This window comes from Schistocerca gregaria, chromosome 3 (genome assembly GCF_023897955.1).
Source record: "Schistocerca gregaria isolate iqSchGreg1 chromosome 3, iqSchGreg1.2, whole genome shotgun sequence".
Taxonomy (NCBI): Eukaryota; Metazoa; Arthropoda; class Insecta; order Orthoptera; family Acrididae; genus Schistocerca; species Schistocerca gregaria.
Genome location: NC_064922.1, coordinates 314,615,804 through 314,638,765, shown reverse-complemented (window position 1 = coordinate 314,638,765; position 22,962 = coordinate 314,615,804). Strand labels below are relative to the sequence as shown.

Below are 22,962 nucleotides of genomic sequence, written 5' to 3'. Positions count from 1 at the left end.
GGACTGCGGAACACGAGTGAAAAATCAAGAAAGCACTGTGATTTCGAGTACTCGTGCACTATCGTCACTGCAACGGTAGCAAGGCAAAACTTTCAAAATTGCCGTGACCAGGATTCGAACCTGGGTTATTGCGGCCACAACGCAATGTCCTAACCACTAGACGATCACGGCCACGCACGCGCCCACGGAGGCAGCTGGCTGGAGTGCAAGTGGCGATACACAGCAAAGCCTAGGCCAAGGTGGACGCCACAGCAGTGTCAGACACGGTCTCCATCACGTGTATACGAGTAAATGAACGTGCCTGCGCTGTCAGGACACTAACTAGAGTGGTTAGCTACATTCACCTCCCTGGCAGTGTCTTGCAGTCCTCCAAGCCTCTTGACTATGGGTATGTGGCTCGATAACAAGTGAATAGACGCCGCATCTCTCTCGCCGTCAGGTGTAGCCGCGAATCATACTTAACGCAGCTTTGTGCACGCGTCAGCGTAGCGTCAGTCGAGCAAAGTCGGGACAAGTCGCATAAGAGGAGCAACAAAAACTCACGTTTCCGGTACCGGGAATCGAACCCGGGCCTCCTGGGTGAGAGCCAGGTATCCTAGCCACTAGACTACACCGGATTACGACGCCAGTGCTCTTCCTGCGAACGCAGCAACCAGCCACGATTAACTGACGACAACTGTAAGAAATACACTCTTTCACGTTATAGAACGGCATCCTCTGGACGCATTTCATGGAGACGAACGCCAGCAGTGACGAGAGCAAAAGGCGCCTACAAATCCTGTCGTTGCTCCACGTACTGTTCTACGACAATTCACGAAGCAGACGCTCACGCCTTGTTGTGCTGTTTCCTTTGCGGGCAATGGGTGCAGCTGTCTTCGACGCAGGAAACATTACACGTTTAGCAGCTGTGGGGTTGGAACCCACGCCTCCGAAGTGACTGGTGCCTAAAACCAGCGCCTTAGACCGCTCGGCCACTCTACCTACACAACACGCGCGACACAGGAGCTGCGTCCTAGCCCACGACAACACACAGCAACGGCACAAAAATGAGACGTCAAAATTGGCAACGGTGGGATTCGAACCCACGCCTCCGAAGAGACTGGTGCCTAAAACCAGCGCCTTAGACCGCTCGGCCACGTTACCGTTATAGCGCCGACGACAATACGTTTCCTTTGTACTACAAAGATCACTTCGAAATGGAAATATCTCGGCAATCGCTGTAACATGTATTTCCTCTGCTCTCCCATTGGAAGCGTCTCTTTAGGCCATCCACAACAAGAAAATGCCGTGCCCGCCGTGTGGTAGCGGCGCCACTTGTCTGAAGCTGTCGTAGTTAAGGCGACAGCATCAAGAGACGTTTTCGTGCCGTGACCAGGTTTCGAACGCACGCGTCCGAAGAGACTGGTGCCTAAAACAAGCGCCTTAGATCGCTCGGCCACGCTACCTGCGCTACCTTCGGCCCCAGTGTTCCTAGCATTTGTAGAAACGGTGCACGCCACAGCTTCCTGCTCCGCTGTTCATCCAATCCGTCGCACCTCAAACAACTGCCCTTTTCGACTACAGAGAGCAGCGGACGTCTGCGCCTCACGGCCGCCGGCATTACGTGTTGGCGATGAAGTGGTAGTACAAACTGCGGACTGCGGAACACGAGTGAAAAATCAAGAAAGCACTGTGATTTCGAGTACTCGTGCACTATCGTCACTGCAACGGTAGCAAGGCAAAACTTTCAAAATTGCCGTGACCAGGATTCGAACCTGGGTTATTGCGGCCACAACGCAATGTCCTAACCACTAGACGATCACGGCCACGCACGCGCCCACGGAGACAGCTGGCTGGAGTGCAAGTGGCGATACACAGCAAAGCCTAGGCCAAGGTGGACGCCACAGCAGTGTCAGACACGGTCTCCATCACGTGTATACGAGTAAATGAACGTGCCTGCGCTGTCAGGACACTAACTAGAGTGGTTAGCTACATTCACCTCCCTGGCAGTGTCTTGCAGTCCTCCAAGCCTCTTGACTATGGGTATGTGGCTCGATAACAAGTGAATAGACGCCGCATCTCTCTCGCCGTCAGGTGTAGCCGCGAATCATACTTAACGCAGCTTTGTGCACGCGTCAGCGTAGCGTCAGTCGAGCAAAGTCGGGACAAGTCGCATAAGAGGAGCAACAAAAACTCACGTTTCCGGTACCGGGAATCGAACCCGGGCCTCCTGGGTGAGAGCCAGGTATCCTAGCCACTAGACTACACCGGATTACGACGCCAGTGCTCTTCCTGCGAACGCAGCAACCAGCCACGATTAACTGACGACAACTGTAAGAAATACACTCTTTCACGTTATAGAACGGCATCCTCTGGACGCATTTCATGGAGACGAACGCCAGCAGTGACGAGAGCAAAAGGCGCCTACAAATCCTGTCGTTGCTCCACGTACTGTTCTACGACAATTCACGAAGCAGACGCTCACGCCTTGTTGTGCTGTTTCCTTTGCGGGCAATGGGTGCAGCTGTCTTCGACGCAGGAAACATTACACGTTTAGCAGCTGTGGGGTTGGAACCCACGCCTCCGAAGTGACTGGTGCCTAAAACCAGCGCCTTAGACCGCTCGGCCACTCTACCTACACAACACGCGCGACACAGGAGCTGCGTCCTAGCCCACGACAACACACAGCAACGGCACAAAAATGAGACGTCAAAATTGGCAACGGTGGGATTCGAACCCACGCCTCCGAAGAGACTGGTGCCTAAAACCAGCGCCTTAGACCGCTCGGCCACGTTACCGTTATAGCGCCGACGACAATACGTTTCCTTTGTACTACAAAGATCACTTCGAAATGGAAATATCTCGGCAATCGCTGTAACATGTATTTCCTCTGCTCTCCCATTGGAAGCGTCTCTTTAGGCCATCCACAACAAGAAAATGCCGTGCCCGCCGTGTGGTAGCGGCGCCACTTGTCTGAAGCTGTCGTAGTTAAGGCGACAGCATCAAGAGACGTTTTCGTGCCGTGACCAGGTTTCGAACGCACGCGTCCGAAGAGACTGGTGCCTAAAACAAGCGCCTTAGATCGCTCGGCCACGCTACCTGCGCTACCTTCGGCCCCAGTGTTCCTAGCATTTGTAGAAACGGTGCACGCCACAGCTTCCTGCTCCGCTGTTCATCCAATCCGTCGCACCTCAAACAACTGCCCTTTTCGACTACAGAGAGCAGCGGACGTCTGCGCCTCACGGCCGCCGGCATTACGTGTTGGCGATGAAGTGGTAGTACAAACTGCGGACTGCGGAACACGAGTGAAAAATCAAGAAAGCACTGTGATTTCGAGTACTCGTGCACTATCGTCACTGCAACGGTAGCAAGGCAAAACTTTCAAAATTGCCGTGACCAGGATTCGAACCTGGGTTATTGCGGCCACAACGCAATGTCCTAACCACTAGACGATCACGGCCACGCACGCGCCCACGGAGGCAGCTGGCTGGAGTGCAAGTGGCGATACACAGCAAAGCCTAGGCCAAGGTGGACGCCACAGCAGTGTCAGACACGGTCTCCATCACGTGTATACGAGTAAATGAACGTGCCTGCGCTGTCAGGACACTAACTAGAGTGGTTAGCTACATTCACCTCCCTGGCAGTGTCTTGCAGTCCTCCAAGCCTCTTGACTATGGGTATGTGGCTCGATAACAAGTGAATAGACGCCGCATCTCTCTCGCCGTCAGGTGTAGCCGCGAATCATACTTAACGCAGCTTTGTGCACGCGTCAGCGTAGCGTCAGTCGAGCAAAGTCGGGACAAGTCGCATAAGAGGAGCAACAAAAACTCACGTTTCCGGTACCGGGAATCGAACCCGGGCCTCCTGGGTGAGAGCCAGGTATCCTAGCCACTAGACTACACCGGATTACGACGCCAGTGCTCTTCCTGCGAACGCAGCAACCAGCCACGATTAACTGACGACAACTGTAAGAAATACACTCTTTCACGTTATAGAACGGCATCCTCTGGACGCATTTCATGGAGACGAACGCCAGCAGTGACGAGAGCAAAAGGCGCCTACAAATCCTGTCGTTGCTCCACGTACTGTTCTACGACAATTCACGAAGCAGACGCTCACGCCTTGTTGTGCTGTTTCCTTTGCGGGCAATGGGTGCAGCTGTCTTCGACGCAGGAAACATTACACGTTTAGCAGCTGTGGGGTTGGAACCCACGCCTCCGAAGTGACTGGTGCCTAAAACCAGCGCCTTAGACCGCTCGGCCACTCTACCTACACAACACGCGCGACACAGGAGCTGCGTCCTAGCCCACGACAACACACAGCAACGGCACAAAAATGAGACGTCAAAATTGGCAACGGTGGGATTCGAACCCACGCCTCCGAAGAGACTGGTGCCTAAAACCAGCGCCTTAGACCGCTCGGCCACGTTACCGTTATAGCGCCGACGACAATACGTTTCCTTTGTACTACAAAGATCACTTCGAAATGGAAATATCTCGGCAATCGCTGTAACATGTATTTCCTCTGCTCTCCCATTGGAAGCGTCTCTTTAGGCCATCCACAACAAGAAAATGCCGTGCCCGCCGTGTGGTAGCGGCGCCACTTGTCTGAAGCTGTCGTAGTTAAGGCGACAGCATCAAGAGACGTTTTCGTGCCGTGACCAGGTTTCGAACGCACGCGTCCGAAGAGACTGGTGCCTAAAACAAGCGCCTTAGATCGCTCGGCCACGCTACCTGCGCTACCTTCGGCCCCAGTGTTCCTAGCATTTGTAGAAACGGTGCACGCCACAGCTTCCTGCTCCGCTGTTCATCCAATCCGTCGCACCTCAAACAACTGCCCTTTTCGACTACAGAGAGCAGCGGACGTCTGCGCCTCACGGCCGCCGGCATTACGTGTTGGCGATGAAGTGGTAGTACAAACTGCGGACTGCGGAACACGAGTGAAAAATCAAGAAAGCACTGTGATTTCGAGTACTCGTGCACTATCGTCACTGCAACGGTAGCAAGGCAAAACTTTCAAAATTGCCGTGACCAGGATTCGAACCTGGGTTATTGCGGCCACAACGCAATGTCCTAACCACTAGACGATCACGGCCACGCACGCGCCCACGGAGGCAGCTGGCTGGAGTGCAAGTGGCGATACACAGCAAAGCCTAGGCCAAGGTGGACGCCACAGCAGTGTCAGACACGGTCTCCATCACGTGTATACGAGTAAATGAACGTGCCTGCGCTGTCAGGACACTAACTAGAGTGGTTAGCTACATTCACCTCCCTGGCAGTGTCTTGCAGTCCTCCAAGCCTCTTGACTATGGGTATGTGGCTCGATAACAAGTGAATAGACGCCGCATCTCTCTCGCCGTCAGGTGTAGCCGCGAATCATACTTAACGCAGCTTTGTGCACGCGTCAGCGTAGCGTCAGTCGAGCAAAGTCGGGACAAGTCGCATAAGAGGAGCAACAAAAACTCACGTTTCCGGTACCGGGAATCGAACCCGGGCCTCCTGGGTGAGAGCCAGGTATCCTAGCCACTAGACTACACCGGATTACGACGCCAGTGCTCTTCCTGCGAACGCAGCAACCAGCCACGATTAACTGACGACAACTGTAAGAAATACACTCTTTCACGTTATAGAACGGCATCCTCTGGACGCATTTCATGGAGACGAACGCCAGCAGTGACGAGAGCAAAAGGCGCCTACAAATCCTGTCGTTGCTCCACGTACTGTTCTACGACAATTCACGAAGCAGACGCTCACGCCTTGTTGTGCTGTTTCCTTTGCGGGCAATGGGTGCAGCTGTCTTCGACGCAGGAAACATTACACGTTTAGCAGCTGTGGGGTTGGAACCCACGCCTCCGAAGTGACTGGTGCCTAAAACCAGCGCCTTAGACCGCTCGGCCACTCTACCTACACAACACGCGCGACACAGGAGCTGCGTCCTAGCCCACGACAACACACAGCAACGGCACAAAAATGAGACGTCAAAATTGGCAACGGTGGGATTCGAACCCACGCCTCCGAAGAGACTGGTGCCTAAAACCAGCGCCTTAGACCGCTCGGCCACGTTACCGTTATAGCGCCGACGACAATACGTTTCCTTTGTACTACAAAGATCACTTCGAAATGGAAATATCTCGGCAATCGCTGTAACATGTATTTCCTCTGCTCTCCCATTGGAAGCGTCTCTTTAGGCCATCCACAACAAGAAAATGCCGTGCCCGCCGTGTGGTAGCGGCGCCACTTGTCTGAAGCTGTCGTAGTTAAGGCGACAGCATCAAGAGACGTTTTCGTGCCGTGACCAGGTTTCGAACGCACGCGTCCGAAGAGACTGGTGCCTAAAACAAGCGCCTTAGATCGCTCGGCCACGCTACCTGCGCTACCTTCGGCCCCAGTGTTCCTAGCATTTGTAGAAACGGTGCACGCCACAGCTTCCTGCTCCGCTGTTCATCCAATCCGTCGCACCTCAAACAACTGCCCTTTTCGACTACAGAGAGCAGCGGACGTCTGCGCCTCACGGCCGCCGGCATTACGTGTTGGCGATGAAGTGGTAGTACAAACTGCGGACTGCGGAACACGAGTGAAAAATCAAGAAAGCACTGTGATTTCGAGTACTCGTGCACTATCGTCACTGCAACGGTAGCAAGGCAAAACTTTCAAAATTGCCGTGACCAGGATTCGAACCTGGGTTATTGCGGCCACAACGCAATGTCCTAACCACTAGACGATCACGGCCACGCACGCGCCCACGGAGGCAGCTGGCTGGAGTGCAAGTGGCGATACACAGCAAAGCCTAGGCCAAGGTGGACGCCACAGCAGTGTCAGACACGGTCTCCATCACGTGTATACGAGTAAATGAACGTGCCTGCGCTGTCAGGACACTAACTAGAGTGGTTAGCTACATTCACCTCCCTGGCAGTGTCTTGCAGTCCTCCAAGCCTCTTGACTATGGGTATGTGGCTCGATAACAAGTGAATAGACGCCGCATCTCTCTCGCCGTCAGGTGTAGCCGCGAATCATACTTAACGCAGCTTTGTGCACGCGTCAGCGTAGCGTCAGTCGAGCAAAGTCGGGACAAGTCGCATAAGAGGAGCAACAAAAACTCACGTTTCCGGTACCGGGAATCGAACCCGGGCCTCCTGGGTGAGAGCCAGGTATCCTAGCCACTAGACTACACCGGATTACGACGCCAGTGCTCTTCCTGCGAACGCAGCAACCAGCCACGATTAACTGACGACAACTGTAAGAAATACACTCTTTCACGTTATAGAACGGCATCCTCTGGACGCATTTCATGGAGACGAACGCCAGCAGTGACGAGAGCAAAAGGCGCCTACAAATCCTGTCGTTGCTCCACGTACTGTTCTACGACAATTCACGAAGCAGACGCTCACGCCTTGTTGTGCTGTTTCCTTTGCGGGCAATGGGTGCAGCTGTCTTCGACGCAGGAAACATTACACGTTTAGCAGCTGTGGGGTTGGAACCCACGCCTCCGAAGTGACTGGTGCCTAAAACCAGCGCCTTAGACCGCTCGGCCACTCTACCTACACAACACGCGCGACACAGGAGCTGCGTCCTAGCCCACGACAACACACAGCAACGGCACAAAAATGAGACGTCAAAATTGGCAACGGTGGGATTCGAACCCACGCCTCCGAAGAGACTGGTGCCTAAAACCAGCGCCTTAGACCGCTCGGCCACGTTACCGTTATAGCGCCGACGACAATACGTTTCCTTTGTACTACAAAGATCACTTCGAAATGGAAATATCTCGGCAATCGCTGTAACATGTATTTCCTCTGCTCTCCCATTGGAAGCGTCTCTTTAGGCCATCCACAACAAGAAAATGCCGTGCCCGCCGTGTGGTAGCGGCGCCACTTGTCTGAAGCTGTCGTAGTTAAGGCGACAGCATCAAGAGACGTTTTCGTGCCGTGACCAGGTTTCGAACGCACGCGTCCGAAGAGACTGGTGCCTAAAACAAGCGCCTTAGATCGCTCGGCCACGCTACCTGCGCTACCTTCGGCCCCAGTGTTCCTAGCATTTGTAGAAACGGTGCACGCCACAGCTTCCTGCTCCGCTGTTCATCCAATCCGTCGCACCTCAAACAACTGCCCTTTTCGACTACAGAGAGCAGCGGACGTCTGCGCCTCACGGCCGCCGGCATTACGTGTTGGCGATGAAGTGGTAGTACAAACTGCGGACTGCGGAACACGAGTGAAAAATCAAGAAAGCACTGTGATTTCGAGTACTCGTGCACTATCGTCACTGCAACGGTAGCAAGGCAAAACTTTCAAAATTGCCGTGACCAGGATTCGAACCTGGGTTATTGCGGCCACAACGCAATGTCCTAACCACTAGACGATCACGGCCACGCACGCGCCCACGGAGGCAGCTGGCTGGAGTGCAAGTGGCGATACACAGCAAAGCCTAGGCCAAGGTGGACGCCACAGCAGTGTCAGACACGGTCTCCATCACGTGTATACGAGTAAATGAACGTGCCTGCGCTGTCAGGACACTAACTAGAGTGGTTAGCTACATTCACCTCCCTGGCAGTGTCTTGCAGTCCTCCAAGCCTCTTGACTATGGGTATGTGGCTCGATAACAAGTGAATAGACGCCGCATCTCTCTCGCCGTCAGGTGTAGCCGCGAATCATACTTAACGCAGCTTTGTGCACGCGTCAGCGTAGCGTCAGTCGAGCAAAGTCGGGACAAGTCGCATAAGAGGAGCAACAAAAACTCACGTTTCCGGTACCGGGAATCGAACCCGGGCCTCCTGGGTGAGAGCCAGGTATCCTAGCCACTAGACTACACCGGATTACGACGCCAGTGCTCTTCCTGCGAACGCAGCAACCAGCCACGATTAACTGACGACAACTGTAAGAAATACACTCTTTCACGTTATAGAACGGCATCCTCTGGACGCATTTCATGGAGACGAACGCCAGCAGTGACGAGAGCAAAAGGCGCCTACAAATCCTGTCGTTGCTCCACGTACTGTTCTACGACAATTCACGAAGCAGACGCTCACGCCTTGTTGTGCTGTTTCCTTTGCGGGCAATGGGTGCAGCTGTCTTCGACGCAGGAAACATTACACGTTTAGCAGCTGTGGGGTTGGAACCCACGCCTCCGAAGTGACTGGTGCCTAAAACCAGCGCCTTAGACCGCTCGGCCACTCTACCTACACAACACGCGCGACACAGGAGCTGCGTCCTAGCCCACGACAACACACAGCAACGGCACAAAAATGAGACGTCAAAATTGGCAACGGTGGGATTCGAACCCACGCCTCCGAAGAGACTGGTGCCTAAAACCAGCGCCTTAGACCGCTCGGCCACGTTACCGTTATAGCGCCGACGACAATACGTTTCCTTTGTACTACAAAGATCACTTCGAAATGGAAATATCTCGGCAATCGCTGTAACATGTATTTCCTCTGCTCTCCCATTGGAAGCGTCTCTTTAGGCCATCCACAACAAGAAAATGCCGTGCCCGCCGTGTGGTAGCGGCGCCACTTGTCTGAAGCTGTCGTAGTTAAGGCGACAGCATCAAGAGACGTTTTCGTGCCGTGACCAGGTTTCGAACGCACGCGTCCGAAGAGACTGGTGCCTAAAACAAGCGCCTTAGATCGCTCGGCCACGCTACCTGCGCTACCTTCGGCCCCAGTGTTCCTAGCATTTGTAGAAACGGTGCACGCCACAGCTTCCTGCTCCGCTGTTCATCCAATCCGTCGCACCTCAAACAACTGCCCTTTTCGACTACAGAGAGCAGCGGACGTCTGCGCCTCACGGCCGCCGGCATTACGTGTTGGCGATGAAGTGGTAGTACAAACTGCGGACTGCGGAACACGAGTGAAAAATCAAGAAAGCACTGTGATTTCGAGTACTCGTGCACTATCGTCACTGCAACGGTAGCAAGGCAAAACTTTCAAAATTGCCGTGACCAGGATTCGAACCTGGGTTATTGCGGCCACAACGCAATGTCCTAACCACTAGACGATCACGGCCACGCACGCGCCCACGGAGGCAGCTGGCTGGAGTGCAAGTGGCGATACACAGCAAAGCCTAGGCCAAGGTGGACGCCACAGCAGTGTCAGACACGGTCTCCATCACGTGTATACGAGTAAATGAACGTGCCTGCGCTGTCAGGACAGTAACTAGAGTGGTTAGCTACATTCACCTCCCTGGCAGTGTCTTGCAGTCCTCCAAGCCTCTTGACTATGGGTATGTGGCTCGATAACAAGTGAATAGACGCCGCATCTCTCTCGCCGTCAGGTGTAGCCGCGAATCATACTTAACGCAGCTTTGTGCACGCGTCAGCGTAGCGTCAGTCGAGCAAAGTCGGGACAAGTCGCATAAGAGGAGCAACAAAAACTCACGTTTCCGGTACCGGGAATCGAACCCGGGCCTCCTGGGTGAGAGCCAGGTATCCTAGCCACTAGACTACACCGGATTACGACGCCAGTGCTCTTCCTGCGAACGCAGCAACCAGCCACGATTAACTGACGACAACTGTAAGAAATACACTCTTTCACGTTATAGAACGGCATCCTCTGGACGCATTTCATGGAGACGAACGCCAGCAGTGACGAGAGCAAAAGGCGCCTACAAATCCTGTCGTTGCTCCACGTACTGTTCTACGACAATTCACGAAGCAGACGCTCACGCCTTGTTGTGCTGTTTCCTTTGCGGGCAATGGGTGCAGCTGTCTTCGACGCAGGAAACATTACACGTTTAGCAGCTGTGGGGTTGGAACCCACGCCTCCGAAGTGACTGGTGCCTAAAACCAGCGCCTTAGACCGCTCGGCCACTCTACCTACACAACACGCGCGACACAGGAGCTGCGTCCTAGCCCACGACAACACACAGCAACGGCACAAAAATGAGACGTCAAAATTGGCAACGGTGGGATTCGAACCCACGCCTCCGAAGAGACTGGTGCCTAAAACCAGCGCCTTAGACCGCTCGGCCACGTTACCGTTATAGCGCCGACGACAATACGTTTCCTTTGTACTACAAAGATCACTTCGAAATGGAAATATCTCGGCAATCGCTGTAACATGTATTTCCTCTGCTCTCCCATTGGAAGCGTCTCTTTAGGCCATCCACAACAAGAAAATGCCGTGCCCGCCGTGTGGTAGCGGCGCCACTTGTCTGAAGCTGTCGTAGTTAAGGCGACAGCATCAAGAGACGTTTTCGTGCCGTGACCAGGTTTCGAACGCACGCGTCCGAAGAGACTGGTGCCTAAAACAAGCGCCTTAGATCGCTCGGCCACGCTACCTGCGCTACCTTCGGCCCCAGTGTTCCTAGCATTTGTAGAAACGGTGCACGCCACAGCTTCCTGCTCCGCTGTTCATCCAATCCGTCGCACCTCAAACAACTGCCCTTTTCGACTACAGAGAGCAGCGGACGTCTGCGCCTCACGGCCGCCGGCATTACGTGTTGGCGATGAAGTGGTAGTACAAACTGCGGACTGCGGAACACGAGTGAAAAATCAAGAAAGCACTGTGATTTCGAGTACTCGTGCACTATCGTCACTGCAACGGTAGCAAGGCAAAACTTTCAAAATTGCCGTGACCAGGATTCGAACCTGGGTTATTGCGGCCACAACGCAATGTCCTAACCACTAGACGATCACGGCCACGCACGCGCCCACGGAGGCAGCTGGCTGGAGTGCAAGTGGCGATACACAGCAAAGCCTAGGCCAAGGTGGACGCCACAGCAGTGTCAGACACGGTCTCCATCACGTGTATACGAGTAAATGAACGTGCCTGCGCTGTCAGGACACTAACTAGAGTGGTTAGCTACATTCACCTCCCTGGCAGTGTCTTGCAGTCCTCCAAGCCTCTTGACTATGGGTATGTGGCTCGATAACAAGTGAATAGACGCCGCATCTCTCTCGCCGTCAGGTGTAGCCGCGAATCATACTTAACGCAGCTTTGTGCACGCGTCAGCGTAGCGTCAGTCGAGCAAAGTCGGGACAAGTCGCATAAGAGGAGCAACAAAAACTCACGTTTCCGGTACCGGGAATCGAACCCGGGCCTCCTGGGTGAGAGCCAGGTATCCTAGCCACTAGACTACACCGGATTACGACGCCAGTGCTCTTCCTGCGAACGCAGCAACCAGCCACGATTAACTGACGACAACTGTAAGAAATACACTCTTTCACGTTATAGAACGGCATCCTCTGGACGCATTTCATGGAGACGAACGCCAGCAGTGACGAGAGCAAAAGGCGCCTACAAATCCTGTCGTTGCTCCACGTACTGTTCTACGACAATTCACGAAGCAGACGCTCACGCCTTGTTGTGCTGTTTCCTTTGCGGGCAATGGGTGCAGCTGTCTTCGACGCAGGAAACATTACACGTTTAGCAGCTGTGGGGTTGGAACCCACGCCTCCGAAGTGACTGGTGCCTAAAACCAGCGCCTTAGACCGCTCGGCCACTCTACCTACACAACACGCGCGACACAGGAGCTGCGTCCTAGCCCACGACAACACACAGCAACGGCACAAAAATGAGACGTCAAAATTGGCAACGGTGGGATTCGAACCCACGCCTCCGAAGAGACTGGTGCCTAAAACCAGCGCCTTAGACCGCTCGGCCACGTTACCGTTATAGCGCCGACGACAATACGTTTCCTTTGTACTACAAAGATCACTTCGAAATGGAAATATCTCGGCAATCGCTGTAACATGTATTTCCTCTGCTCTCCCATTGGAAGCGTCTCTTTAGGCCATCCACAACAAGAAAATGCCGTGCCCGCCGTGTGGTAGCGGCGCCACTTGTCTGAAGCTGTCGTAGTTAAGGCGACAGCATCAAGAGACGTTTTCGTGCCGTGACCAGGTTTCGAACGCACGCGTCCGAAGAGACTGGTGCCTAAAACAAGCGCCTTAGATCGCTCGGCCACGCTACCTGCGCTACCTTCGGCCCCAGTGTTCCTAGCATTTGTAGAAACGGTGCACGCCACAGCTTCCTGCTCCGCTGTTCATCCAATCCGTCGCACCTCAAACAACTGCCCTTTTCGACTACAGAGAGCAGCGGACGTCTGCGCCTCACGGCCGCCGGCATTACGTGTTGGCGATGAAGTGGTAGTACAAACTGCGGACTGCGGAACACGAGTGAAAAATCAAGAAAGCACTGTGATTTCGAGTACTCGTGCACTATCGTCACTGCAACGGTAGCAAGGCAAAACTTTCAAAATTGCCGTGACCAGGATTCGAACCTGGGTTATTGCGGCCACAACGCAATGTCCTAACCACTAGACGATCACGGCCACGCACGCGCCCACGGAGGCAGCTGGCTGGAGTGCAAGTGGCGATACACAGCAAAGCCTAGGCCAAGGTGGACGCCACAGCAGTGTCAGACACGGTCTCCATCACGTGTATACGAGTAAATGAACGTGCCTGCGCTGTCAGGACACTAACTAGAGTGGTTAGCTACATTCACCTCCCTGGCAGTGTCTTGCAGTCCTCCAAGCCTCTTGACTATGGGTATGTGGCTCGATAACAAGTGAATAGACGCCGCATCTCTCTCGCCGTCAGGTGTAGCCGCGAATCATACTTAACGCAGCTTTGTGCACGCGTCAGCGTAGCGTCAGTCGAGCAAAGTCGGGACAAGTCGCATAAGAGGAGCAACAAAAACTCACGTTTCCGGTACCGGGAATCGAACCCGGGCCTCCTGGGTGAGAGCCAGGTATCCTAGCCACTAGACTACACCGGATTACGACGCCAGTGCTCTTCCTGCGAACGCAGCAACCAGCCACGATTAACTGACGACAACTGTAAGAAATACACTCTTTCACGTTATAGAACGGCATCCTCTGGACGCATTTCATGGAGACGAACGCCAGCAGTGACGAGAGCAAAAGGCGCCTACAAATCCTGTCGTTGCTCCACGTACTGTTCTACGACAATTCACGAAGCAGACGCTCACGCCTTGTTGTGCTGTTTCCTTTGCGGGCAATGGGTGCAGCTGTCTTCGACGCAGGAAACATTACACGTTTAGCAGCTGTGGGGTTGGAACCCACGCCTCCGAAGTGACTGGTGCCTAAAACCAGCGCCTTAGACCGCTCGGCCACTCTACCTACACAACACGCGCGACACAGGAGCTGCGTCCTAGCCCACGACAACACACAGCAACGGCACAAAAATGAGACGTCAAAATTGGCAACGGTGGGATTCGAACCCACGCCTCCGAAGAGACTGGTGCCTAAAACCAGCGCCTTAGACCGCTCGGCCACGTTACCGTTATAGCGCCGACGACAATACGTTTCCTTTGTACTACAAAGATCACTTCGAAATGGAAATATCTCGGCAATCGCTGTAACATGTATTTCCTCTGCTCTCCCATTGGAAGCGTCTCTTTAGGCCATCCACAACAAGAAAATGCCGTGCCCGCCGTGTGGTAGCGGCGCCACTTGTCTGAAGCTGTCGTAGTTAAGGCGACAGCATCAAGAGACGTTTTCGTGCCGTGACCAGGTTTCGAACGCACGCGTCCGAAGAGACTGGTGCCTAAAACAAGCGCCTTAGATCGCTCGGCCACGCTACCTGCGCTACCTTCGGCCCCAGTGTTCCTAGCATTTGTAGAAACGGTGCACGCCACAGCTTCCTGCTCCGCTGTTCATCCAATCCGTCGCACCTCAAACAACTGCCCTTTTCGACTACAGAGAGCAGCGGACGTCTGCGCCTCACGGCCGCCGGCATTACGTGTTGGCGATGAAGTGGTAGTACAAACTGCGGACTGCGGAACACGAGTGAAAAATCAAGAAAGCACTGTGATTTCGAGTACTCGTGCACTATCGTCACTGCAACGGTAGCAAGGCAAAACTTTCAAAATTGCCGTGACCAGGATTCGAACCTGGGTTATTGCGGCCACAACGCAATGTCCTAACCACTAGACGATCACGGCCACGCACGCGCCCACGGAGGCAGCTGGCTGGAGTGCAAGTGGCGATACACAGCAAAGCCTAGGCCAAGGTGGACGCCACAGCAGTGTCAGACACGGTCTCCATCACGTGTATACGAGTAAATGAACGTGCCTGCGCTGTCAGGACACTAACTAGAGTGGTTAGCTACATTCACCTCCCTGGCAGTGTCTTGCAGTCCTCCAAGCCTCTTGACTATGGGTATGTGGCTCGATAACAAGTGAATAGACGCCGCATCTCTCTCGCCGTCAGGTGTAGCCGCGAATCATACTTAACGCAGCTTTGTGCACGCGTCAGCGTAGCGTCAGTCGAGCAAAGTCGGGACAAGTCGCATAAGAGGAGCAACAAAAACTCACGTTTCCGGTACCGGGAATCGAACCCGGGCCTCCTGGGTGAGAGCCAGGTATCCTAGCCACTAGACTACACCGGATTACGACGCCAGTGCTCTTCCTGCGAACGCAGCAACCAGCCACGATTAACTGACGACAACTGTAAGAAATACACTCTTTCACGTTATAGAACGGCATCCTCTGGACGCATTTCATGGAGACGAACGCCAGCAGTGACGAGAGCAAAAGGCGCCTACAAATCCTGTCGTTGCTCCACGTACTGTTCTACGACAATTCACGAAGCAGACGCTCACGCCTTGTTGTGCTGTTTCCTTTGCGGGCAATGGGTGCAGCTGTCTTCGACGCAGGAAACATTACACGTTTAGCAGCTGTGGGGTTGGAACCCACGCCTCCGAAGTGACTGGTGCCTAAAACCAGCGCCTTAGACCGCTCGGCCACTCTACCTACACAACACGCGCGACACAGGAGCTGCGTCCTAGCCCACGACAACACACAGCAACGGCACAAAAATGAGACGTCAAAATTGGCAACGGTGGGATTCGAACCCACGCCTCCGAAGAGACTGGTGCCTAAAACCAGCGCCTTAGACCGCTCGGCCACGTTACCGTTATAGCGCCGACGACAATACGTTTCCTTTGTACTACAAAGATCACTTCGAAATGGAAATATCTCGGCAATCGCTGTAACATGTATTTCCTCTGCTCTCCCATTGGAAGCGTCTCTTTAGGCCATCCACAACAAGAAAATGCCGTGCCCGCCGTGTGGTAGCGGCGCCACTTGTCTGAAGCTGTCGTAGTTAAGGCGACAGCATCAAGAGACGTTTTCGTGCCGTGACCAGGTTTCGAACGCACGCGTCCGAAGAGACTGGTGCCTAAAACAAGCGCCTTAGATCGCTCGGCCACGCTACCTGCGCTACCTTCGGCCCCAGTGTTCCTAGCATTTGTAGAAACGGTGCACGCCACAGCTTCCTGCTCCGCTGTTCATCCAATCCGTCGCACCTCAAACAACTGCCCTTTTCGACTACAGAGAGCAGCGGACGTCTGCGCCTCACGGCCGCCGGCATTACGTGTTGGCGATGAAGTGGTAGTACAAACTGCGGACTGCGGAACACGAGTGAAAAATCAAGAAAGCACTGTGATTTCGAGTACTCGTGCACTATCGTCACTGCAACGGTAGCAAGGCAAAACTTTCAAAATTGCCGTGACCAGGATTCGAACCTGGGTTATTGCGGCCACAACGCAATGTCCTAACCACTAGACGATCACGGCCACGCACGCGCCCACGGAGGCAGCTGGCTGGAGTGCAAGTGGCGATACACAGCAAAGCCTAGGCCAAGGTGGACGCCACAGCAGTGTCAGACACGGTCTCCATCACGTGTATACGAGTAAATGAACGTGCCTGCGCTGTCAGGACACTAACTAGAGTGGTTAGCTACATTCACCTCCCTGGCAGTGTCTTGCAGTCCTCCAAGCCTCTTGACTATGGGTATGTGGCTCGATAACAAGTGAATAGACGCCGCATCTCTCTCGCCGTCAGGTGTAGCCGCGAATCATACTTAACGCAGCTTTGTGCACGCGTCAGCGTAGCGTCAGTCGAGCAAAGTCGGGACAAGTCGCATAAGAGGAGCAACAAAAACTCACGTTTCCGGTACCGGGAATCGAACCCGGGCCTCCTGGGTGAGAGCCAGGTATCCTAGCCACTAGACTACACCGGATTACGACGCCAGTGCTCTTCCTGCGAACGCAGCAACCAGCCACGATTAACTGACGACAACTGTAAGAAATACACTCTTTCACGTTATAGAACGGCATCCTCTGGACGCATTTCATGGAGACGAACGCCAGCAGTGACGAGAGCAAAAGGCGCCTACAAATCCTGTCGTTGCTCCACGTACTGTTCTACGACAATTCACGAAGCAGACGCTCACGCCTTGTTGTGCTGTTTCCTTTGCGGGCAATGGGTGCAGCTGTCTTCGACGCAGGAAACATTACACGTTTAGCAGCTGTGGGGTTGGAACCCACGCCTCCGAAGTGACTGGTGCCTAAAACCAGCGCCTTAGACCGCTCGGCCACTCTACCTACACAACACGCGCGACACAGGAGCTGCGTCCTAGCCCACGACAACACACAGCAACGGCACAAAAATGAGACGTCAAAATTGGCAACGGTGGGATTCGAACCCACGCCTCCGAAGAGACTGGTGCCTAAAACCAGCGCCTTAGACCGCTCGGCCACGTTACCGTTATAGCGCCGACGACAATACGTTTCCTTTGTACTACAAAGATCACTTCGAAATGGAAATATCTCGGCAATCGCTGTAACATGTATTTCCTCTGCTCTCCCATTGGAAGCGTCTCTTTAGGCCATCCACAACAAGAAAATGCCGTGCCCGCCGTGTGGTAGCGGCGCCACTTGTCTGAAGCTGTCGTAGTTAAGGCGACAGCATCAAGAGACGTTTTCGTGCCGTGACCAGGTTTCGAACGCACGCGTCCGAAGAGACTGGTGCCTAAAACAAGCGCCTTAGATCGCTCGGCCACGCTACCTGCGCTACCTTCGGCCCCAGTGTTCCTAGCATTTGTAGAAACGGTGCACGCCACAGCTTCCTGCTCCGCTGTTCATCCAATCCGTCGCACCTCAAACAACTGCCCTTTTCGACTACAGAGAGCAGCGGACGTCTGCGCCTCACGGCCGCCGACATTACGTGTTGGCGATGAAGTGGTAGTACAAACTGCGGACTGCGGAACACGAGTGAAAAATCAAGAAAGCACTGTGATTTCGAGTACTCGTGCACTATCGTCACTGCAACGGTAGCAAGGCAAAACTTTCAAAATTGCCGTGACCAGGATTCGAACCTGGGTTATTGCGGCCACAACGCAATGTCCTAACCACTAGACGATCACGGCCACGCACGCGCCCACGGAGGCAGCTGGCTGGAGTGCAAGTGGCGATACACAGCAAAGCCTAGGCCAAGGTGGACGCCACAGCAGTGTCAGACACGGTCTCCATCACGTGTATACGAGTAAATGAACGTGCCTGCGCTGTCAGGACACTAACTAGAGTGGTTAGCTACATTCACCTCCCTGGCAGTGTCTTGCAGTCCTCCAAGCCTCTTGACTATGGGTATGTGGCTCGATAACAAGTGAATAGACGCCGCATCTCTCTCGCCGTCAGGTGTAGCCGCGAATCATACTTAACGCAGCTTTGTGCACGCGTCAGCGTAGCGTCAGTCGAGCAAAGTCGGGACAAGTCGCATAAGAGGAGCAACAAAAACTCACGTTTCCGGTACCGGGAATCGAACCCGGGCCTCCTGGGTGAGAGCCAGGTATCCTAGCCACTAGACTACACCGGATTACGACGCCAGTGCTCTTCCTGCGAACGCAGCAACCAGCCACGATTAACTGACGACAACTGTAAGAAATACACTCTTTCACGTTATAGAACGGCATCCTCTGGACGCATTTCATGGAGACGAACGCCAGCAGTGACGAGAGCAAAAGGCGCCTACAAATCCTGTCGTTGCTCCACGTACTGTTCTACGACAATTCACGAAGCAGACGCTCACGCCTTGTTGTGCTGTTTCCTTTGCGGGCAATGGGTGCAGCTGTCTTCGACGCAGGAAACATTACACGTTTAGCAGCTGTGGGGTTGGAACCCACGCCTCCGAAGTGACTGGTGCCTAAAACCAGCGCCTTAGACCGCTCGGCCACTCTACCTACACAACACGCGCGACACAGGAGCTGCGTCCTAGCCCACGACAACACACAGCAACGGCACAAAAATGAGACGTCAAAATTGGCAACGGTGGGATTCGAACCCACGCCTCCGAAGAGACTGGTGCCTAAAACCAGCGCCTTAGACCGCTCGGCCACGTTACCGTTATAGCGCCGACGACAATACGTTTCCTTTGTACTACAAAGATCACTTCGAAATGGAAATATCTCGGCAATCGCTGTAACATGTATTTCCTCTGCTCTCCCATTGGAAGCGTCTCTTTAGGCCATCCACAACAAGAAAATGCCGTGCCCGCCGTGTGGTAGCGGCGCCACTTGTCTGAAGCTGTCGTAGTTAAGGCGACAGCATCAAGAGACGTTTTCGTGCCGTGACCAGGTTTCGAACGCACGCGTCCGAAGAGACTGGTGCCTAAAACAAGCGCCTTAGATCGCTCGGCCACGCTACCTGCGCTACCTTCGGCCCCAGTGTTCCTAGCATTTGTAGAAACGGTGCACGCCACAGCTTCCTGCTCCGCTGTTCATCCAATCCGTCGCACCTCAAACAACTGCCCTTTTCGACTACAGAGAGCAGCGGACGTCTGCGCCTCACGGCCGCCGGCATTACGTGTTGGCGATGAAGTGGTAGTACAAACTGCGGACTGCGGAACACGAGTGAAAAATCAAGAAAGCACTGTGATTTCGAGTACTCGTGCACTATCGTCACTGCAACGGTAGCAAGGCAAAACTTTCAAAATTGCCGTGACCAGGATTCGAACCTGGGTTATTGCGGCCACAACGCAATGTCCTAACCACTAGACGATCACGGCCACGCACGCGCCCACGGAGGCAGCTGGCTGGAGTGCAAGTGGCGATACACAGCAAAGCCTAGGCCAAGGTGGACGCCACAGCAGTGTCAGACACGGTCTCCATCACGTGTATACGAGTAAATGAACGTGCCTGCGCTGTCAGGACACTAACTAGAGTGGTTAGCTACATTCACCTCCCTGGCAGTGTCTTGCAGTCCTCCAAGCCTCTTGACTATGGGTATGTGGCTCGATAACAAGTGAATAGACGCCGCATCTCTCTCGCCGTCAGGTGTAGCCGCGAATCATACTTAACGCAGCTTTGTGCACGCGTCAGCGTAGCGTCAGTCGAGCAAAGTCGGGACAAGTCGCATAAGAGGAGCAACAAAAACTCACGTTTCCGGTACCGGGAATCGAACCCGGGCCTCCTGGGTGAGAGCCAGGTATCCTAGCCACTAGACTACACCGGATTACGACGCCAGTGCTCTTCCTGCGAACGCAGCAACCAGCCACGATTAACTGACGACAACTGTAAGAAATACACTCTTTCACGTTATAGAACGGCATCCTCTGGACGCATTTCATGGAGACGAACGCCAGCAGTGACGAGAGCAAAAGGCGCCTACAAATCCTGTCGTTGCTCCACGTACTGTTCTACGACAATTCACGAAGCAGACGCTCACGCCTTGTTGTGCTGTTTCCTTTGCGGGCAATGGGTGCAGCTGTCTTCGACGCAGGAAACATTACACGTTTAGCAGCTGTGGGGTTGGAACCCACGCCTCCGAAGTGACTGGTGCCTAAAACCAGCGCCTTAGACCGCTCGGCCACTCTACCTACACAACACGCGCGACACAGGAGCTGCGTCCTAGCCCACGACAACACACAGCAACGGCACAAAAATGAGACGTCAAAATTGGCAACGGTGGGATTCGAACCCACGCCTCCGAAGAGACTGGTGCCTAAAACCAGCGCCTTAGACCGCTCGGCCACGTTACCGTTATAGCGCCGACGACAATACGTTTCCTTTGTACTACAAAGATCACTTCGAAATGGAAATATCTCGGCAATCGCTGTAACATGTATTTCCTCTGCTCTCCCATTGGAAGCGTCTCTTTAGGCCATCCACAACAAGAAAATGCCGTGCCCGCCGTGTGGTAGCGGCGCCACTTGTCTGAAGCTGTCGTAGTTAAGGCGACAGCATCAAGAGACGTTTTCGTGCCGTGACCAGGTTTCGAACGCACGCGTCCGAAGAGACTGGTGCCTAAAACAAGCGCCTTAGATCGCTCGGCCACGCTACCTGCGCTACCTTCGGCCCCAGTGTTCCTAGCATTTGTAGAAACGGTGCACGCCACAGCTTCCTGCTCCGCTGTTCATCCAATCCGTCGCACCTCAAACAACTGCCCTTTTCGACTACAGAGAGCAGCGGACGTCTGCGCCTCACGGCCGCCGGCATTACGTGTTGGCGATGAAGTGGTAGTACAAACTGCGGACTGCGGAACACGAGTGAAAAATCAAGAAAGCACTGTGATTTCGAGTACTCGTGCACTATCGTCACTGCAACGGTAGCAAGGCAAAACTTTCAAAATTGCCGTGACCAGGATTCGAACCTGGGTTATTGCGGCCACAACGCAATGTCCTAACCACTAGACGATCACGGCCACGCACGCGCCCACGGAGGCAGCTGGCTGGAGTGCAAGTGGCGATACACAGCAAAGCCTAGGCCAAGGTGGACGCCACAGCAGTGTCAGACACGGTCTCCATCACGTGTATACGAGTAAATGAACGTGCCTGCGCTGTCAGGACACTAACTAGAGTGGTTAGCTACATTCACCTCCCTGGCAGTGTCTTGCAGTCCTCCAAGCCTCTTGACTATGGGTATGTGGCTCGATAACAAGTGAATAGACGCCGCATCTCTCTCGCCGTCAGGTGTAGCCGCGAATCATACTTAACGCAGCTTTGTGCACGCGTCAGCGTAGCGTCAGTCGAGCAAAGTCGGGACAAGTCGCATAAGAGGAGCAACAAAAACTCACGTTTCCGGTACCGGGAATCGAACCCGGGCCTCCTGGGTGAGAGCCAGGTATCCTAGCCACTAGACTACACCGGATTACGACGCCAGTGCTCTTCCTGCGAACGCAGCAACCAGCCACGATTAACTGACGACAACTGTAAGAAATACACTCTTTCACGTTATAGAACGGCATCCTCTGGACGCATTTCATGGAGACGAACGCCAGCAGTGACGAGAGCAAAAGGCGCCTACAAATCCTGTCGTTGCTCCACGTACTGTTCTACGACAATTCACGAAGCAGACGCTCACGCCTTGTTGTGCTGTTTCCTTTGCGGGCAATGGGTGCAGCTGTCTTCGACGCAGGAAACATTACACGTTTAGCAGCTGTGGGGTTGGAACCCACGCCTCCGAAGTGACTGGTGCCTAAAACCAGCGCCTTAGACCGCTCGGCCACTCTACCTACACAACACGCGCGACACAGGAGCTGCGTCCTAGCCCACGACAACACACAGCAACGGCACAAAAATGAGACGTCAAAATTGGCAACGGTGGGATTCGAACCCACGCCTCCGAAGAGACTGGTGCCTAAAACCAGCGCCTTAGACCGCTCGGCCACGTTACCGTTATAGCGCCGACGACAATACGTTTCCTTTGTACTACAAAGATCACTTCGAAATGGAAATATCTCGGCAATCGCTGTAACATGTATTTCCTCTGCTCTCCCATTGGAAGCGTCTCTTTAGGCCATCCACAACAAGAAAATGCCGTGCCCGCCGTGTGGTAGCGGCGCCACTTGTCTGAAGCTGTCGTAGTTAAGGCGACAGCATCAAGAGACGTTTTCGTGCCGTGACCAGGTTTCGAACGCACGCGTCCGAAGAGACTGGTGCCTAAAACAAGCGCCTTAGATCGCTCGGCCACGCTACCTGCGCTACCTTCGGCCCCAGTGTTCCTAGCATTTGTAGAAACGGTGCACGCCACAGCTTCCTGCTCCGCTGTTCATCCAATCCGTCGCACCTCAAACAACTGCCCTTTTCGACTACAGAGAGCAGCGGACGTCTGCGCCTCACGGCCGCCGGCATTACGTGTTGGCGATGAAGTGGTAGTACAAACTGCGGACTGCGGAACACGAGTGAAAAATCAAGAAAGCACTGTGATTTCGAGTACTCGTGCACTATCGTCACTGCAACGGTAGCAAGGCA

General features: G+C 54.0%; 42 non-coding genes across 42 annotated transcripts; all 42 read right to left on the bottom strand.

The window, feature by feature from the left end:
* Nucleotides 1-99: 99 nt before the first annotated feature.
* On the bottom strand, nt 100-171 carry Trnah-gug (transfer RNA histidin (anticodon GUG)). The gene has a single exon. It is a non-coding gene; the product is annotated as a tRNA-His (tRNA).
* Nucleotides 172-545: 374 nt separating this feature from the next.
* On the bottom strand, nt 546-617 carry Trnae-cuc (transfer RNA glutamic acid (anticodon CUC)). Its single transcript has one exon. It is a non-coding gene; the product is annotated as a tRNA-Glu (tRNA).
* Nucleotides 618-1,061: 444 nt separating this feature from the next.
* Nucleotides 1,062-1,143, bottom strand: Trnal-uag (transfer RNA leucine (anticodon UAG)). Its single transcript has one exon. It is a non-coding gene; the product is annotated as a tRNA-Leu (tRNA).
* A 590-nt stretch (nt 1,144-1,733) lies between these two features.
* Trnah-gug (transfer RNA histidin (anticodon GUG)) lies at nt 1,734-1,805 on the bottom strand. Its single transcript has one exon. It is a non-coding gene; the product is annotated as a tRNA-His (tRNA).
* Nucleotides 1,806-2,179: 374 nt separating this feature from the next.
* Nucleotides 2,180-2,251, bottom strand: Trnae-cuc (transfer RNA glutamic acid (anticodon CUC)). Its single transcript has one exon. It is a non-coding gene; the product is annotated as a tRNA-Glu (tRNA).
* Nucleotides 2,252-2,695: 444 nt separating this feature from the next.
* Trnal-uag (transfer RNA leucine (anticodon UAG)) lies at nt 2,696-2,777 on the bottom strand. Its single transcript has one exon. It is a non-coding gene; the product is annotated as a tRNA-Leu (tRNA).
* Nucleotides 2,778-3,367: 590 nt separating this feature from the next.
* Nucleotides 3,368-3,439, bottom strand: Trnah-gug (transfer RNA histidin (anticodon GUG)). Its single transcript has one exon. It is a non-coding gene; the product is annotated as a tRNA-His (tRNA).
* A 374-nt stretch (nt 3,440-3,813) lies between these two features.
* On the bottom strand, nt 3,814-3,885 carry Trnae-cuc (transfer RNA glutamic acid (anticodon CUC)). Its single transcript has one exon. It is a non-coding gene; the product is annotated as a tRNA-Glu (tRNA).
* Nucleotides 3,886-4,329: 444 nt separating this feature from the next.
* Nucleotides 4,330-4,411, bottom strand: Trnal-uag (transfer RNA leucine (anticodon UAG)). Its single transcript has one exon. It is a non-coding gene; the product is annotated as a tRNA-Leu (tRNA).
* Nucleotides 4,412-5,001: 590 nt separating this feature from the next.
* On the bottom strand, nt 5,002-5,073 carry Trnah-gug (transfer RNA histidin (anticodon GUG)). Its single transcript has one exon. It is a non-coding gene; the product is annotated as a tRNA-His (tRNA).
* Nucleotides 5,074-5,447: 374 nt separating this feature from the next.
* On the bottom strand, nt 5,448-5,519 carry Trnae-cuc (transfer RNA glutamic acid (anticodon CUC)). Its single transcript has one exon. It is a non-coding gene; the product is annotated as a tRNA-Glu (tRNA).
* Nucleotides 5,520-5,963: 444 nt separating this feature from the next.
* On the bottom strand, nt 5,964-6,045 carry Trnal-uag (transfer RNA leucine (anticodon UAG)). Its single transcript has one exon. It is a non-coding gene; the product is annotated as a tRNA-Leu (tRNA).
* A 590-nt stretch (nt 6,046-6,635) lies between these two features.
* Trnah-gug (transfer RNA histidin (anticodon GUG)) lies at nt 6,636-6,707 on the bottom strand. Its single transcript has one exon. It is a non-coding gene; the product is annotated as a tRNA-His (tRNA).
* A 374-nt stretch (nt 6,708-7,081) lies between these two features.
* Nucleotides 7,082-7,153, bottom strand: Trnae-cuc (transfer RNA glutamic acid (anticodon CUC)). The gene has a single exon. It is a non-coding gene; the product is annotated as a tRNA-Glu (tRNA).
* A 444-nt stretch (nt 7,154-7,597) lies between these two features.
* On the bottom strand, nt 7,598-7,679 carry Trnal-uag (transfer RNA leucine (anticodon UAG)). The gene has a single exon. It is a non-coding gene; the product is annotated as a tRNA-Leu (tRNA).
* Nucleotides 7,680-8,269: 590 nt separating this feature from the next.
* Nucleotides 8,270-8,341, bottom strand: Trnah-gug (transfer RNA histidin (anticodon GUG)). Its single transcript has one exon. It is a non-coding gene; the product is annotated as a tRNA-His (tRNA).
* Nucleotides 8,342-8,715: 374 nt separating this feature from the next.
* On the bottom strand, nt 8,716-8,787 carry Trnae-cuc (transfer RNA glutamic acid (anticodon CUC)). Its single transcript has one exon. It is a non-coding gene; the product is annotated as a tRNA-Glu (tRNA).
* Nucleotides 8,788-9,231: 444 nt separating this feature from the next.
* Trnal-uag (transfer RNA leucine (anticodon UAG)) lies at nt 9,232-9,313 on the bottom strand. Its single transcript has one exon. It is a non-coding gene; the product is annotated as a tRNA-Leu (tRNA).
* Nucleotides 9,314-9,903: 590 nt separating this feature from the next.
* Trnah-gug (transfer RNA histidin (anticodon GUG)) lies at nt 9,904-9,975 on the bottom strand. Its single transcript has one exon. It is a non-coding gene; the product is annotated as a tRNA-His (tRNA).
* A 374-nt stretch (nt 9,976-10,349) lies between these two features.
* Nucleotides 10,350-10,421, bottom strand: Trnae-cuc (transfer RNA glutamic acid (anticodon CUC)). The gene has a single exon. It is a non-coding gene; the product is annotated as a tRNA-Glu (tRNA).
* Nucleotides 10,422-10,865: 444 nt separating this feature from the next.
* On the bottom strand, nt 10,866-10,947 carry Trnal-uag (transfer RNA leucine (anticodon UAG)). Its single transcript has one exon. It is a non-coding gene; the product is annotated as a tRNA-Leu (tRNA).
* Nucleotides 10,948-11,537: 590 nt separating this feature from the next.
* Nucleotides 11,538-11,609, bottom strand: Trnah-gug (transfer RNA histidin (anticodon GUG)). The gene has a single exon. It is a non-coding gene; the product is annotated as a tRNA-His (tRNA).
* Nucleotides 11,610-11,983: 374 nt separating this feature from the next.
* On the bottom strand, nt 11,984-12,055 carry Trnae-cuc (transfer RNA glutamic acid (anticodon CUC)). Its single transcript has one exon. It is a non-coding gene; the product is annotated as a tRNA-Glu (tRNA).
* Nucleotides 12,056-12,499: 444 nt separating this feature from the next.
* Trnal-uag (transfer RNA leucine (anticodon UAG)) lies at nt 12,500-12,581 on the bottom strand. The gene has a single exon. It is a non-coding gene; the product is annotated as a tRNA-Leu (tRNA).
* A 590-nt stretch (nt 12,582-13,171) lies between these two features.
* Trnah-gug (transfer RNA histidin (anticodon GUG)) lies at nt 13,172-13,243 on the bottom strand. Its single transcript has one exon. It is a non-coding gene; the product is annotated as a tRNA-His (tRNA).
* A 374-nt stretch (nt 13,244-13,617) lies between these two features.
* On the bottom strand, nt 13,618-13,689 carry Trnae-cuc (transfer RNA glutamic acid (anticodon CUC)). The gene has a single exon. It is a non-coding gene; the product is annotated as a tRNA-Glu (tRNA).
* Nucleotides 13,690-14,133: 444 nt separating this feature from the next.
* Trnal-uag (transfer RNA leucine (anticodon UAG)) lies at nt 14,134-14,215 on the bottom strand. The gene has a single exon. It is a non-coding gene; the product is annotated as a tRNA-Leu (tRNA).
* A 590-nt stretch (nt 14,216-14,805) lies between these two features.
* On the bottom strand, nt 14,806-14,877 carry Trnah-gug (transfer RNA histidin (anticodon GUG)). Its single transcript has one exon. It is a non-coding gene; the product is annotated as a tRNA-His (tRNA).
* Nucleotides 14,878-15,251: 374 nt separating this feature from the next.
* On the bottom strand, nt 15,252-15,323 carry Trnae-cuc (transfer RNA glutamic acid (anticodon CUC)). Its single transcript has one exon. It is a non-coding gene; the product is annotated as a tRNA-Glu (tRNA).
* Nucleotides 15,324-15,767: 444 nt separating this feature from the next.
* Nucleotides 15,768-15,849, bottom strand: Trnal-uag (transfer RNA leucine (anticodon UAG)). Its single transcript has one exon. It is a non-coding gene; the product is annotated as a tRNA-Leu (tRNA).
* Nucleotides 15,850-16,439: 590 nt separating this feature from the next.
* On the bottom strand, nt 16,440-16,511 carry Trnah-gug (transfer RNA histidin (anticodon GUG)). Its single transcript has one exon. It is a non-coding gene; the product is annotated as a tRNA-His (tRNA).
* Nucleotides 16,512-16,885: 374 nt separating this feature from the next.
* Nucleotides 16,886-16,957, bottom strand: Trnae-cuc (transfer RNA glutamic acid (anticodon CUC)). The gene has a single exon. It is a non-coding gene; the product is annotated as a tRNA-Glu (tRNA).
* A 444-nt stretch (nt 16,958-17,401) lies between these two features.
* Nucleotides 17,402-17,483, bottom strand: Trnal-uag (transfer RNA leucine (anticodon UAG)). The gene has a single exon. It is a non-coding gene; the product is annotated as a tRNA-Leu (tRNA).
* Nucleotides 17,484-18,073: 590 nt separating this feature from the next.
* Nucleotides 18,074-18,145, bottom strand: Trnah-gug (transfer RNA histidin (anticodon GUG)). Its single transcript has one exon. It is a non-coding gene; the product is annotated as a tRNA-His (tRNA).
* Nucleotides 18,146-18,519: 374 nt separating this feature from the next.
* On the bottom strand, nt 18,520-18,591 carry Trnae-cuc (transfer RNA glutamic acid (anticodon CUC)). Its single transcript has one exon. It is a non-coding gene; the product is annotated as a tRNA-Glu (tRNA).
* Nucleotides 18,592-19,035: 444 nt separating this feature from the next.
* Trnal-uag (transfer RNA leucine (anticodon UAG)) lies at nt 19,036-19,117 on the bottom strand. Its single transcript has one exon. It is a non-coding gene; the product is annotated as a tRNA-Leu (tRNA).
* Nucleotides 19,118-19,707: 590 nt separating this feature from the next.
* On the bottom strand, nt 19,708-19,779 carry Trnah-gug (transfer RNA histidin (anticodon GUG)). Its single transcript has one exon. It is a non-coding gene; the product is annotated as a tRNA-His (tRNA).
* Nucleotides 19,780-20,153: 374 nt separating this feature from the next.
* Trnae-cuc (transfer RNA glutamic acid (anticodon CUC)) lies at nt 20,154-20,225 on the bottom strand. The gene has a single exon. It is a non-coding gene; the product is annotated as a tRNA-Glu (tRNA).
* A 444-nt stretch (nt 20,226-20,669) lies between these two features.
* Nucleotides 20,670-20,751, bottom strand: Trnal-uag (transfer RNA leucine (anticodon UAG)). The gene has a single exon. It is a non-coding gene; the product is annotated as a tRNA-Leu (tRNA).
* A 590-nt stretch (nt 20,752-21,341) lies between these two features.
* Trnah-gug (transfer RNA histidin (anticodon GUG)) lies at nt 21,342-21,413 on the bottom strand. The gene has a single exon. It is a non-coding gene; the product is annotated as a tRNA-His (tRNA).
* A 374-nt stretch (nt 21,414-21,787) lies between these two features.
* Nucleotides 21,788-21,859, bottom strand: Trnae-cuc (transfer RNA glutamic acid (anticodon CUC)). The gene has a single exon. It is a non-coding gene; the product is annotated as a tRNA-Glu (tRNA).
* Nucleotides 21,860-22,303: 444 nt separating this feature from the next.
* Trnal-uag (transfer RNA leucine (anticodon UAG)) lies at nt 22,304-22,385 on the bottom strand. Its single transcript has one exon. It is a non-coding gene; the product is annotated as a tRNA-Leu (tRNA).
* Between the last annotated feature and the right edge of the window lie 577 nt (nt 22,386-22,962).